This window comes from Chiroxiphia lanceolata, chromosome 2 (genome assembly GCF_009829145.1).
Source record: "Chiroxiphia lanceolata isolate bChiLan1 chromosome 2, bChiLan1.pri, whole genome shotgun sequence".
Classification (NCBI taxonomy): Eukaryota; Metazoa; Chordata; class Aves; order Passeriformes; family Pipridae; genus Chiroxiphia; species Chiroxiphia lanceolata.
Window position 1 is genome coordinate 111,296,270 of NC_045638.1, and position 14,111 is coordinate 111,310,380.

General features: G+C 39.1%; 1 protein-coding gene across 4 annotated transcripts in view; it reads right to left on the reverse strand.

Moving 5' to 3' along the window:
* The window catches only part of ROBO1 (roundabout guidance receptor 1), a 711,169-nt gene that overhangs the window by 664,093 nt on the left and 32,965 nt on the right, over positions 1 to 14,111 (reverse strand). The gene's annotated exons all lie outside the window — the stretch shown is intronic.

The following is a 14,111-nucleotide window of genomic DNA, read 5'->3' on the forward strand; positions in this document are numbered from 1 at the left end:
ATTTTCATTCAGAGAAGCTGGCAACACCACAATAAAACCCAGCATGCAGAGATAGCAAGCCAAATTTCTTACTTAATTGTTCACTTTCATTTACTATGCTCATTTAAAAGAAGCAGGCACTAACACCTTTTAACCTCGGCAGTGACACAGCTGGGGCACTCTTCACACATAATACGGAGTGACTTAGAATAACGCGCCCCTTGTCAATCTGTAAAGAGCATTCAGGTTGAGATTTAAAGTCTGTACTTGCATTAGCAAAAGGATGAAAACCCCTCTATTGTACAGTTTAGCTTTTATTATGTTTATATCTCAGCAGCTAATTGCCTGAAGAAAGAAAAGAAACACTGAACAGGAAGTATTGAAATGTGTATTAAATGCTGAAGAATAATAAGACAACATAATTACTGATTTCTTTTCTTTTTTTTGGAACATCTTACCTTCTTCATTGAGGAGTTAAATAGCCATTTGAATGATGCTTTTTTGCCAAAGCTGTCTTTATAAAGCTTCTACTGAGCAGAAGTAATAGACAGACTCTCATATGGGACACAGGACAGATCAGATTTCTGTATTCAGCAGAGGTATTCTGCAAGAAACTTGGCTTAGCCATGGAAATAATGTCACTGAAAAGTCACAGTGTGCCCTGTGGAGAGCTAATCGAGGGTGGAGATGAAGATAATCCTCCCTCTGAACAGCAGCTCTGGCTAACCACAGCTAAATATCTGCTTCATACTACCGCAATACATTCTCCTACTCCCCAGCTGTGGAGATGGAAAACACTGGTGCATCCTTCCACCTTAGACATGAAAGCCTTTTTAAAGATTTTCAAATTCACTGCCTGCAAAGGAAAATGTAGCCACTCTGACTTACAAGCAGTGAAAAACTGGCTGGAGCATACCAGCACTGATGTCCATCTGTCAGCATGGCACCCAGCCCACAGACAAGGTGGAACGCCAGTTTCGATAGGGCGTAGGTGCCAATTAAACACAAATTTAGAGTGATAGCCTGCAGAAGGCAGAAAATAGCACAGATTCTGCAAAAGAGGCATTTCTGATGGTAAATACTGCCAAATGTTTTATTGTAAGGGATCACTTATGTTTATGATAGCAGGCATTAGGAGTCAGATCCAAATCCCATGAAAGTCAAAGTAGCCTTCCAAACACTGTGGAAAGTATACATATGTAATACGTGTCAAAGTCTGCTCTTACTAACTTGAATAGCAAGACTATTTAATTCATCAGAACAACAGAGGCCTTAGAGAACGTGCCTTTTTCCAATCAATCTACATGACAGTGAAAACTCTCTGTGCACAGAAAGTACTAATTATGTGTGACTGACAAGGTAAAAAGAAAGACTGCAATGCTTACCCTAAAAAAAACCCCCATAACACAAAACACACAAAAAAAAAGCTTGGCTGACTGTGGCTCTGTCTTTATCCTCCATGGCAAACAGGTTGCAATTAAATAATATTCATTCCAGCTACTTCCCAAACAATTACTGAAATAAATGTGTTACCAAGATAAACAAAACCTGCAAATTTGCTTCTATTCTTCAGCAAATAGTGTTCAAGGAATAAAAAAAAATATATTAAGCCATTATTGCTCATTCACAAAAAAAGACACTCAAATTTCTTCATCATTTCCCTCTTCTTTTGTTCCACTACCTACCTTCTAACCTCTGCTACTCCAGCCTTCCAGGATACTTTCCCTCCTACAGAATGTATTTTCCTGAGATAAAGCAAAATAAAAAACAACACAACATAAAACCTGATGATTTCTGTGGACTGCAAGAGGTGAGAAGGGAAGAGTTGTAAAGGCAGGAAAAAAATAGGCAGCCGTAGAGGACCAGCTGATATCAAACATGTCAGACCTCACAGGTGTGAAATCCAAATTAAAAACTATTGGAAACAGCTGAGTGTGGGAAGAACTGAGGGGGAAGAGACTCAGGTTAAAAAAAAGAGCAGTTATGGATTGTCAGAGCTACAGACTGCGTTGGTGTACACAACTTTTAGAGCCAGAGTTGGAAGATAAGCAGATGGAGCATATAACAGGGTTTCTCCTTCCCAGGAACATGGACAACATCACATTAAGCTTTCAGACACAACGACCCCTCCAAATGCAATCAGCTCTTCCTCAGTGTCCCTTTCTCCCCACTAACAACCTTTTACTCAACACCCTGCCCCCCTCACCCACGTCCATCACCCTCAGGTGTTTACAAACACTGCTGACTTTACAGATAAGCTATTCTGAAAGTTTGCAAGACATATTACTGTGGTTTATGCAGCACACTTTAAATGGAAGTATGTTGCAAAGGCACAGTTTTACAGTGTGAGAGTTGAACATCTTGGTATTAATACAGTTCTTATCACTTGTTTCTGTAAGGTATGTCACACAAACAACCTTCGCATTCTCAAGCTTTACTTAAAGCTGTATCTGAACAGGGAAATAACACCTCATTTCCAATGCCTGTCTTTGTTCTTCTGCCGAAATTACAGCATTTCCAAGTGTCAAATTCGGCTATCTGATTTCTGCTACTACAACAGAATATTCTTTTGTTTTTCTTTTCCTTTTTATCTTTTTTTTTTTTTTAAATAAGGAGGTGGGAGTAGAATTGTTATTATTCAGAGACAGAAAATAGGTAAAAAAATCCCACAAAATAAAAATAATTTTTCCAATGTCTTCATAGCACATTTGAAAAAATGCTCAACATAAATTTTCATTAATTGATGTTAGAGAAGTAGCTAGTATCTGTTGTACAAGGAATTGAACTTTATAAGGGCATGTAAGTATCTGTCCTTCATTAGAAAAAGACAAAAGGAGGATTTTCCAGAATCTCTGGCATCAAGTTCTTGATATAAGTGTTATTATCTTTAGGTGCAAGCTTGGAATGGGGTGCTTTTCCTATTTGAAACCTCTCGTAGAGAAACCTCGAAGCATGAATTTTATATCTGGGGAAATAGGACCATTTAATAGCTCTGCATTTGTTTCCCATTTTTGTCCTCTCCTACAACAACATTATCATCCTCCTTCCCACTCTGAAAAATGTTAACTGCAGCACTTTCTGTATCCTGTGCAATATTATCTCATTTACTGAAAATAGTTTGGGGGAGAGGAGCTTCTGAACGGTTTAGGGGAGGAGGAATTGCAATCTGATTGCCAATTCCTGCAAAAGACCTTGGTAAAGTCACTTCCACTGAATTCATCACTGAAAAGCACAGAACAAGTTATCTCTAACAACAGCACAGAACCTTAGATAATATTCCAGCACAGAACATAAATAATCATGCTCCAAACCACACGAGAACTTCACAAAAGAAAAACAGTAAGAGAATCTGTCAAACACTGGAGCACAAACCAATGATGGGTAACAGAAACAGCAACCAGTTAGTAACAAAGAACTATAAAGATACAATGCAGTCCTTCAGTGTGGCCTAAACAGTGCATGTCTTCAAATTTGGCAGTGAGTTGTAAAACCAACAGTCCGTTGTTAAAATTGTCTTGCAAGTGGGGCTATCCTTGAGTTCCTCATAAGACAGAACAAGCGTGGCTTCATAGATTTGAACTTCCATGACCTGAGAAAGGGGAGAAACTGTGTTTTGATTTAACAGGATCCTAAATCATTAAAGCTCATTAAACTATAACGACAGAAAATTTTAGTTGAATCCACAGTGTTAATATACAGTGCAAGGTACAGAATCTTAATAGAGGATAATTTTCTGCCTTTATCTTGCCTAAATCTGAATAACAAGTTTGAAGAATATACATGAATTTTAGCATTTCCAGCTACAGACCGTGTCTCCCTCTCTTCCCCACCCCCCCCCCGCCCCAACCAAAATCAAGATGTGAAACTGTGAGAAAGTATTTCCCTATACCAAGAACTCTTAGCATTGTGCATGATATCTCTGGGACAGCAAAAAGGCCCCATTCCTGCCTTGTGACAGGGTGTGAGCACAAATTTCCTGGTAAAGGCTCACAGAGCCTTCCCTAGAGTTTAAAGAACATCTGCCATGCTTTTCTGCAAGTAGATGAGTTAAGAGGGGAATATTAAATGGTAGCAGATCAGAGTGCCCTAATTTGGCTGCCTTGCAAAGAGACAAAGGACGATCTCTCAAAGAACATCTAAGCATGAAGACATGTTATTATTAACAGTAATTACTTTATTAATTATTATTAATAATAATGAAGGATAATAGTAGCAATATATTTCCATTTATGTATTAAGGCAATACAGCCTCTTTTGGTCACAAATGAGTAAACTAGAATCTCTAAAACCTGATTTGGCCAGAAAATTACATGTACTGAAATGAGCAGCAACCAGAATTTCCTGTCTCGGTGTCTGAATTAAAATTGAGCCTTGTTACCTGAGGGGCTACAATTGGAGACAGACATTACTGAAGGAACAGACAAATCCATGGATTAAGGGACACATTTAATGATCTCTCTGGATGCAAGACTCCTGTTTCACAGGTGGACTTCAGGTATTCTAAGCCCTACCATAGCCCTAACCCTAAGCTTTATAGACTGAGCTGAGTTATTCTCTCACCACCCTCAGTTCTGACTGCACAGTAGCCTGACAATCCATTGGTGTGACCTGCAGAAGTGTCAGGGAGCCACAAAAGTGAATACATTAACACAAGCATAATGACTTACTTCCGCCTGTATGGCACAAGTAGAAGAAAACCATGCTAGGAATTTGGAAAGAGCTGCTGAGCACCACCAGGGCATTTCTGAATTCCAGCTGTGATGGAAAAACCAAATCCCACACAGAAAAAAAATAAACACAGGTTTTCACTGCTTAAATCTCCACCTAAAATACTGGATTTGCTTGAAAAAACCTAAAAAGAATAAAATCTCTCCAAAATCTCAGCCTTATCCCCCCTTTTTGTGGTTTCTGCTGCATAGCCACTGTAGTATGAAACAGAGATTTTATTTATAGAAACCCTCCTTCTTACTGAACTACCACAGAGTCTTTTTTTTCTGCTCATTTTACTATCCCTTAGGAAAAACTGCCTAAGCAGAGAGCATTTCTGACTAAGATGGGGCTGGTGCAGTGGGTTCATGGTTCTTTTGCTCCACTCCTCTGCTCCGGGCAGAAGGCTCTGTACCCACAGTGCACCAAGCTGGACTGTTTCCCACATCCTGCCTGCTCTTCTTTAACTCCAGGTCATAAGACACTCTTCTCTACAGCTCTAAAACCCAAATAAGTTTGGGTATGCCTGTGGTCATTGCCCTCATTCTATGTTGCCAAAGAAAAGAGTTAACTGAGGATCAACCTGTTGAAGGAAAACAGATGTCCTTCAACCTATAACCCCAGAAACTCACTCCTGGTATCAGAGATCAGGATGGAGTAAGTTCATCAGCCTTTTCCTACTTTGTGAGATGTTGCATCATTTTAGAAGCACACAGTGAGCACAGGCAACTGTCAGAAAGAAGGTGCTGGCCTGGCTGAACAAGATCTGAACTGTTCCAGGGAAATTCCCATTGCTCCTTAAGCTATAAAGAGGAAAACATTGTCAGGTTATGCACGGTACTGAAAAGAAAAAAAAAATACAATTAGAAGGGAAGAAGTTTTACCAACAGGCCACATAATGGATCATTAACCAGTACATCCATATCCAGAAGCCCAACAGATTTAGTGAGGCACCATACAGCTCATTAGCACTAGAGATAATAGCCATTGATTAAAAACTGACACATTGATCATTTGTTCTGGTTTTTGATTTGCTTAAAGCTTCCTCACAATTTCTTACAGTCTCTTACTGCATTTTATCCCCTAGATCATGAAAACTGTGGTTTCAGCTTCATGGACACACATCCTTAGTCCATCTATTTATGGTATTTATGCAGCATGTCTGTTGATAGGTTTCTGCCCATATAATTTAGTCATAAAATCTTGCCAGGCCCATGACATGATTTGCTTCAAATTATTAAACCACTTTGTTCATTATTTATTATTGCAATATTGTTTGCCCTGTAACGGCTAAGGTTATGTTAGCATTTCCATTACAAACACAGATACATCAAGGGATTTAAGGCTTGACTGTAAAAATCTTGCTCTAGGCTGGGAATCTGCAGACAAGGTTTCAACTGAGAAGAGATTTTTTTTTTTTAAAACACTTTGTGCTAAGAATGAAAACAAAATCCATCTCCTAACTGTTTGGCTGTAGCAGTACGGAAGAAAATAATTGCCATTTGCTATCAAATCACTTTCACATAGACATTTTCCTAAATTAAGATTTTTATAGTATGCCCTGGGTCATTTTGTTGTATTTCAAAATTATAAGGCAATTCAACTCTGTAAAGCTGGCCGCTATATCTTTGTAATAGTTTCATATTTTATGTATGGAACTCAGAAATTGTACAAAAGCACCATTCCCTGCACATGTAAATGTAACAAATTGCTATTTAAGGACACATAATGGGCATTTCTCCCCCTCAATATCCATACAGAGGGGTTTCAATATAACTTTACAACCAAATTGAAAAATCCAAATTAATATTAACATTTTTCTACACGGAATAATTTATTGCTTCTCCATAAAGTGCTGATCCTATTTCCTATGCCCACCTTATCAGTGTTTATTGGGCCAGTGTATATTTTTTAGAAGTGTGGCTATTATTTCTTCTGGGATTGTGTGTAGATATAAACCCCCAACACCATATGAAATTACAGTTCTTACCAGCATTAGGATTTAAAAGATTACCTTTGCAAAGAAAGACTTCAATTTTGACAGTGCATTTGCTAATAATTCAGATGCACAGAGCATCCTATTCTGATGGATTAGAGAGACAGACAATTCACCTTCAAAGAAGGTGGAAGTAATCTTTGCTTGAGGCACAGCAAATTCCAATACAGTTCAGTTTTTCTGCTAATGCATAAGCAGATATATGATAAGGATTAATAATAAGGCTATATGGATTCCTGTACTGGGTTGTTTCAGAAATCATAAGCAGAATTTCTCCATCTGCTTGTTTATACAGGTGTATTATCCATAGCAGCTCATGGGTTACATAAATTTAGTATTTTGGTATGTCAAATATTTTCACTTGCAAAGATTTAATTGACCTATCCCTGAAACAGGAAGCTGGAAATTTAACTAATCATTTGTTTTGGACTTCCAAGTACTGCTACTTTATAATCAAAAGGATTCTGTATTGCACCTGATTGCAGTTTGTGCAGTGTGAATTTGAGATTGAAACGGAGAAAGACGACGAGGTTCACGCTCACATTTGGTCACACTTCAGTGTTGAATTTAATTCCTATAACAGTGATACGATGTAACCAGAGGACCACTGTTTTTAATAATGGAAAAATTACAGCAAAATTGTAAGGAAAATTTTTGAACTCCATCTTTAAAAAAATATATACCTGATAGATATACTGTTCCAGAGATATCTAGAACATTACAACACTTTCATCTGGCAACAGCAAAAAGAAGGATGAAGACTCTATATATTTAATAAAATAACCATTTGAGTCACATCTGAGAACTCATTTCTCTCAAGCTTAAATCTATATATCAAACTATGATATATTATTTATTTATCATCTAGAGTCAATTATATTTGCATGTTAATAGATTCAGCTACACTTCTGAATAGACTGTTTTTAGAGTTAGGTATAGATACTTTACAGTCACTGCAGACACATTTGTGAACTTTTCTTTGTTCTCTGTGGTACCTTTATCAACACTGGTACTTTCAATTAAAATGTTGAGATCACGTGGTCTATTCAGAAGAGGAGACTGAGGGGAGACCTCACTGCAGTTACAACTTCCTCGGGAGGGGCAGGCACTGGTCCCTCCTCTGTGGTGACCAGTGACAAGACCCGAGGGAATGGCCTGAAGTTGTGTTGGGGAGGTTTAGGTTGCATGTTAGAAAAAAGTTCTTCACCCAGAGGGTGGCTGGGCACTGAACAGGCTCCCCAGGGCAGTGGTCACAGCACCAAGTCTGACAGAGCTCAAGTAGAATTTGGACAATACTCTCAGGCATGTGGTGTGACTCTCGGTGCTGGTCCCATGCAGGGCCAAGAGTTGGACTCGATAATCCTTGTAGGTCCCTTCCAACCCAACATATTCTGTACTTCTGTGACTCCAACCTTCCTTTAGCCTTCACAGCCACATACAAAAAAAGCAGTGAGTAAGACTCTATGAAATGATACAGTATAGCCCCCTGATCAAACCCTGCATCAAATGTAGAATCATAGAATCATAGACTAGCTTGGATTGGAAGGGACCTTAAAGTTCGCCCAGTTCCAACCCCTCTGCCATGGGCAGGGACACCTTCCACTAGACCAGGCTTGTCAGAGCCCTATCCAACCTGGCCTTGAACACTTCCAGGGATTGAGCTTCCACAGCTTCTCTGGGCAACCTGTTCCAGTGCCTCACCACCCTCACAGTAAAGAATTTCTTCCTATATTTCTTCCTAACAAACTATGCAGTTCAGTTGAAGATACTTACCTATGAGTTTGCCTCATGGTCCAGCAGAATGGATGTGATGTCAGTCTATGAACAGAGGGCAGTGACCCAGGCAAGGCTGGATAATAACCTGCTAAAAGCTTGGTTATGACTGGGGGCATTAAACATGTCCTCAAATAACGTCAAATTGATTTGCAGGTCACCTTTATGTAACCAACATGCTCTAATGCTGTCCTCCTACCTTTCCTAGTTGACTTCCTCTTCCAAACACTCCCCTTGAGTGGGGAGAGGCAGCAAACATCAGAGACATCAGCTCTTTAACCATGGAACTCCACAAAAGACAGTGAATGTCACCTTACTTTAAGTGAGAAACATATTCTTACTCTACAGAAAAGACCTACAGTTTTCCAGACCTTCCACTTTTTATTGTCTTCCCCCCCCAATTATTTTTAATTAGTTTAAATATTCTACCACTCAAAAGCTGTTAGAGGACTGTACAGTGATTTGCAAGAGCAGTACAATTCACAGATATGGTTAAAAAAGAACCCATCGCAGGTGGTTAAACCAAAGGAAATACAATAATAAAAGATTCTTTCATCCTTGACCTGGTCTCTGCCCCTTCTCTGCTGTATTCCAGAGTCAGAACCACACTGCCTGCACTAACCTGCTTCATATGGACAGGGCTCTTCCCTCCAGAGAAAGGAAGGGTTAACTGGTGCTCATGGCACTTGTTTGCAGCTCTAGACACCATCACACCTGTGACTTCCCTGTACTATCTTATGCAAGTCAATTCAGTTCCTTTGGAAAAATCAGTTTGTGGATATACACACAGTGGAAAAAAAAATAAGTCCAAGATCGATTTTGACTTTCAAGGGGGATCATTAAAGGCAGGACCAGTAATCAGGTGCTTTAAAAGCTCTCATTAGGTATCTTCAAGTAACTGAACATTTAAAATTTGAAAATGCATCAATAACTATTTCTGTTTCAACCACACTTCCTGCCAAACAGCAAAGGTGACAGATACACTTCAGCAGCTATTGATTTGGTGAATTTAGTCTCTACTCTTTCTCTGGGCTTATCCCCTTTGACTGATTTAGAGAAAGACATTTCCACTATTTTTCTTGTCAACAGGTTACTATGTTATTAAAGCAATGGTTATTGACTGAAAGCCACGACAGCCTGTACATCCCAGTAAATTTTCACCGAGAAGCCTTAAATTACTTTGTGAATGTCTTTCAATCTGGAAATCCAAAATTAATGTCTGAAATAATTGGGTAGATTTAAAAATAAATTATGAAAAGTTTGTTGCCAGCAACAGAAATCCAGTGCCTACCAAGCTCTTTTCATATTTTTTGTTTGCTCGTTTTAAGTTGTTTCTTTCAATATGTTGTCCATGTCTGTTAGCTAAGCTATGAAAGAACTGCCTGGAGACTTTGGGACTAAAATGCAAACTTGTTTTGTGAGGCAGCATCTATTTCTCTGTCAGAAGGAAATACCACGGGACCTCCTTCATGCCTCTCAGCACAGCCATGAGATTAAAGTTTTCCCTATAAGACCCAGGGGGAACACTCCAGAAAGCAGTTTAAAATTTAAACAGATCATTCAAAAGGAAGCCTCAGTGCAATGGCAGGGTCCACTCATCTGCTGAAGGGGGAGTGAGTTAACCAGGGGCTAGAAAACTCCCCCTTTGGACTACAGTCCTTCCCCACAGGACCTTCCTGCGCTGTTCTGGAGGTACAGGGATGTGTTTCAGGGAAGACCCTAATTGATCCCAGAGCTGGGTGGCCTCTTGGCCCAGAGGAGATAAGAACTGGATTACCAGAAAGAGACATAGACAGGCAGAGCATTAAAAAACATTAGGTTTTAAGAATGACCAAAGTTGGGATTGCTTACTGATATTGATTACCTGTAAAGCCATAAAAAGAATTCCTCACTTTTAAAAACACTTTAGAAAGGCACTTCTTTCTGAAGTTTAATTATCTTCATAGCTTGGAACACAGTAACCTGAGAAATGGTGGTGTTTGACACAGGATGGGCAGGTGAGTGGGAACTCTTCAGCTTGTATTGCCACTGACATTTGTCTCTCATCCAGCCACAGCTTGGATGGTAACTCCTGATACCACATAAACACTAATCCAATCAAGTACAAGCACAGCCTTTTGGATAGTTTAAAAGTAAACTCCAAATTAACAACTAGCATTATTTTTCCTTACCATATCTTGCCGGTCCTGCACAGATGCAAACCAGAAATGGTCTAGTTCACACAAATTTCATCAGCTTACCTACAATCATATAGTTAAACCAATACAAGACTCTAGTTGATACTCTTAATTTCATTCAGATGGAGGTCATATTGATTTACCTTGTATTGGTAAATTAACAGTCATAAGCTATAACTATTCAAAAACTGACACATTAGTCATTCAACTAAACTGATATTGTAATCTAGTTTCGGTCAATTGGTAAAAATTATCTTTTTAGATAAACCAGATTCCTGATTTGTAACAAAAGGAACTGCTATATTCATACCAGCATCAGATCTTTTCTTGAAACCCATTTGTCTGCCCTTCACTCCCTTTCTATTTCTTCATTTCTTATACAGTACTGTTTTATGTATTCCTCCCTAAGGCACAAAAACATATCATATGTCATGTGTGAACTTGTAAACTCTTTTGAGATACAAAGATAGTAAATTCTGAACAGTATCATTTTTGATGTCTGAACAACTCTCCTGAACAAACCATCTATCAAACACACAAGAAAACGTCCTCCACAAGGTAAGAATTACAGCAAGAAATAACAGTGTAAAACTTGCCTTATTTACCCAACAATCAGATCTTATAACAAATACACCTATACACCACATGTAAATTGTTTTTATATTTAATAGAGTGTCATAGTCATCATAGTATACAGATAATCATGGGGCAACACTTACAGAGGGATGCACTACTGCACCAGCAGCTGCACCTCAGAAATCAACCCCCCCAGGCTTACAGAAAACAAGCCTAAATCTCTCTTCTTTTGGACTCCTGCCACCAAGAGCTCAACCTGCAGCTTGAACAGCAGCTGCACACAGAGCTACCTACACAATATATATTCCTCAACACCCCCTGCAATGGGCAAGGACACCTTCCACTAGACCCAGTTGCTCAAAGCCCCATCCAGCTTGGCCTTAAACACTGCCAGGGCTGGGACACCCACAGCTTCCCTGGGGAACCTGTTCCAGTGCCTCATCACCCTGACAGTAAAAAATTTCTTCCTACTACCCAATCTAAACCTACCCTCTTTCAGTTTAAAGCCATTCCCCCTTATTCCATCACTTGTAAAAAGTCTCTCTTCAGCTTTGATGAAGGCTCCCTTCAGGTGCTGTAAGGGACCTGAAAGGTCCCTTCTCCTCTCCAGGCTGAAGAGCCCCAGCTTTGCCTTCATAGTAGGGAGTGCTCCAGCCCTCTGATCATCTTCATAGCCCTATTCTGGAATCACTTCAACAGGTCCGTGCCCTTCTTGTACTGGGGGCCCGAGAGCAGGACACAGTGCTTCAGGTGGGGTCTCACAAGAGCAGATTGGATTACTTTGTTTGATGCAGACAGAAAAGAATATTCAAACTTCTCATAGGGAATGACAGACAACACCTAAAAAGTGGTTGAAGAACTTAAAAATTATCTATTTTTAATTCCTAATGGGTTGGGCTAACATAGCACAAACTTATAAAAAAGAAGCATCTTTGCAAGAGGTTTATTGCATTTTATAGCACTAAGGATGTCATGTACAGCCATCATTTTGGTTGGTAAATCAGCACACCAGTGATTTCCATTACTTTCATCACTGTATGTGAAAGTTGGATAGTAGTATCTTTACAGATCATTGCTTTCTAGATGTTTACTCAACTAATTATAATCATCCTTTAAGGAGATGCAATCCATCATTTTAATAGGTAAGAATCTCATTTTTCTCCTGCACTGCAAACAAGTTCGATGAAACATTAAGTTTCAATTTCACACAGAGATCTTTATTTTAAAATAAATGTAATGATGGCAGAAGCACTTGCCTATAAATATTTATGAGCTGTCAACCGCAGAGATTTCTGTCATTAACTGCACATGGCAACTCCTTTGCCCCGCGTGCCTTGGTAGGCTAGACCACCTTGTGGACTTAGCTGGGGGACTTCAGTCCCTGACAGCAAGGTTTCCAGAAGACTCCAAAGCTGCTCTTTCTCCTCGATTGCTCAGATGAGGTGTCATGAACTGCCCTGCCAAGGAGGGAGTGCGGGCTGGACCCCTGGGAGGACAGAAAGGGCTGTGGAGGAGCTCCACGCGTGGCTGAACCAGGGAGAGGAACGATGTTTGCTTCAGGGCTTGGTTGTTTACGCTCTCTTTTTCTCCTCAATACCCAAACTGCTCATTAGAAGTTTGTGTTAACTGGCAACAAATTAAGTAAAATATCCCTGGGCTAAGAGTGTTTTACCTCGCCAATATGTTAAATACTTTTATAGCTAGTTTGGAGTTAAGTGCTGAAGGAGGGAATCATGTCACAGAAGATTCTTCTTTTCTAGACTTCAGCTCGTTATTGTTGGCCCTGTTCATGCCCTATAACCTAAAAAGATGAGTGAATTACAAGCTGAGAATTGATACCTTTCCTGCATATTTTGCACCATAGTAACTGCACACATTGACATCAAACGCACCAGTCAGCCCTCCTCCCTCAGCTCATCTCCCAGGGAAGGGATTATGGAACGCACCCTCAAAGGAGAATTAAAAGTGATAAAAGTGATAACATAGGAACATTTAAAAAGGAAAATGGCTAAAAGAAAAAGACAAAACTAATTCTAGAAGTCTTTAATTTTGTTTTCCTTCTGTTTAGCTATTTTTTCAGTGCTCAATTAAAATCTGGGTTCCGTTGAACATGGTGATTTTACAAGTAGGGATTCAAAAGTATTTCCATTATGTTTACTCACATAAATTAACATGAAGTGCTTTTCAGTTCTAAGTGGTTCTGTCAAGTTGGTCAAAGTCAGATTTAATGCAATTGACATTAAATTAAAGACAAAAATACTCTCACCATCTTCACTAAACAGACAAAATGTTCAATGAATCACATGGTTCCAAAGCATCAAAACCAAAAAGCTCCCTATAATGAATGTATGATACCTTTTCAAATAACTTCAGGTGAGATAAGATAGAACATAATTTCTCATCAGCATGTCCTTCACTAAGGCCATTTGAACTTTCAAGGAACTTACTGTAGCATAAAAATTAGTCAAAGAATTATAATTCTTATGAAATAAAAAAGGACAAAGAACTAACATGTTAACCTCACCCTTAATATTTCATTAAATCACAGAGAATCACAAAATACAACACTGGTAATCCCCAAATCACATTGAAAGTTGACTACCCTGAAAATATTTCATGTTCTAACTACACATTATACAATTCTCAGCTCTCAGTAGCCCTACTGAGATAACAGGATAATTCTTGTGCTGTCAAGTCAGGGTCTTGCACAGTTTTTGCCAAAAACCAGAAATAGGAAGTTAGGGCCAAATGAAAAATGAAAAACAAGTGTGGTTAATCCATGAAAAGACTTCATGTATGTCTTCAAAAATCAGATTCCTGAAACACCTGCACAACTAAATCTTGACATCTCTAGTCCACTGACACCTGGGTTTTTGACGGTAAAATCCTTGAGGTACCTAAAT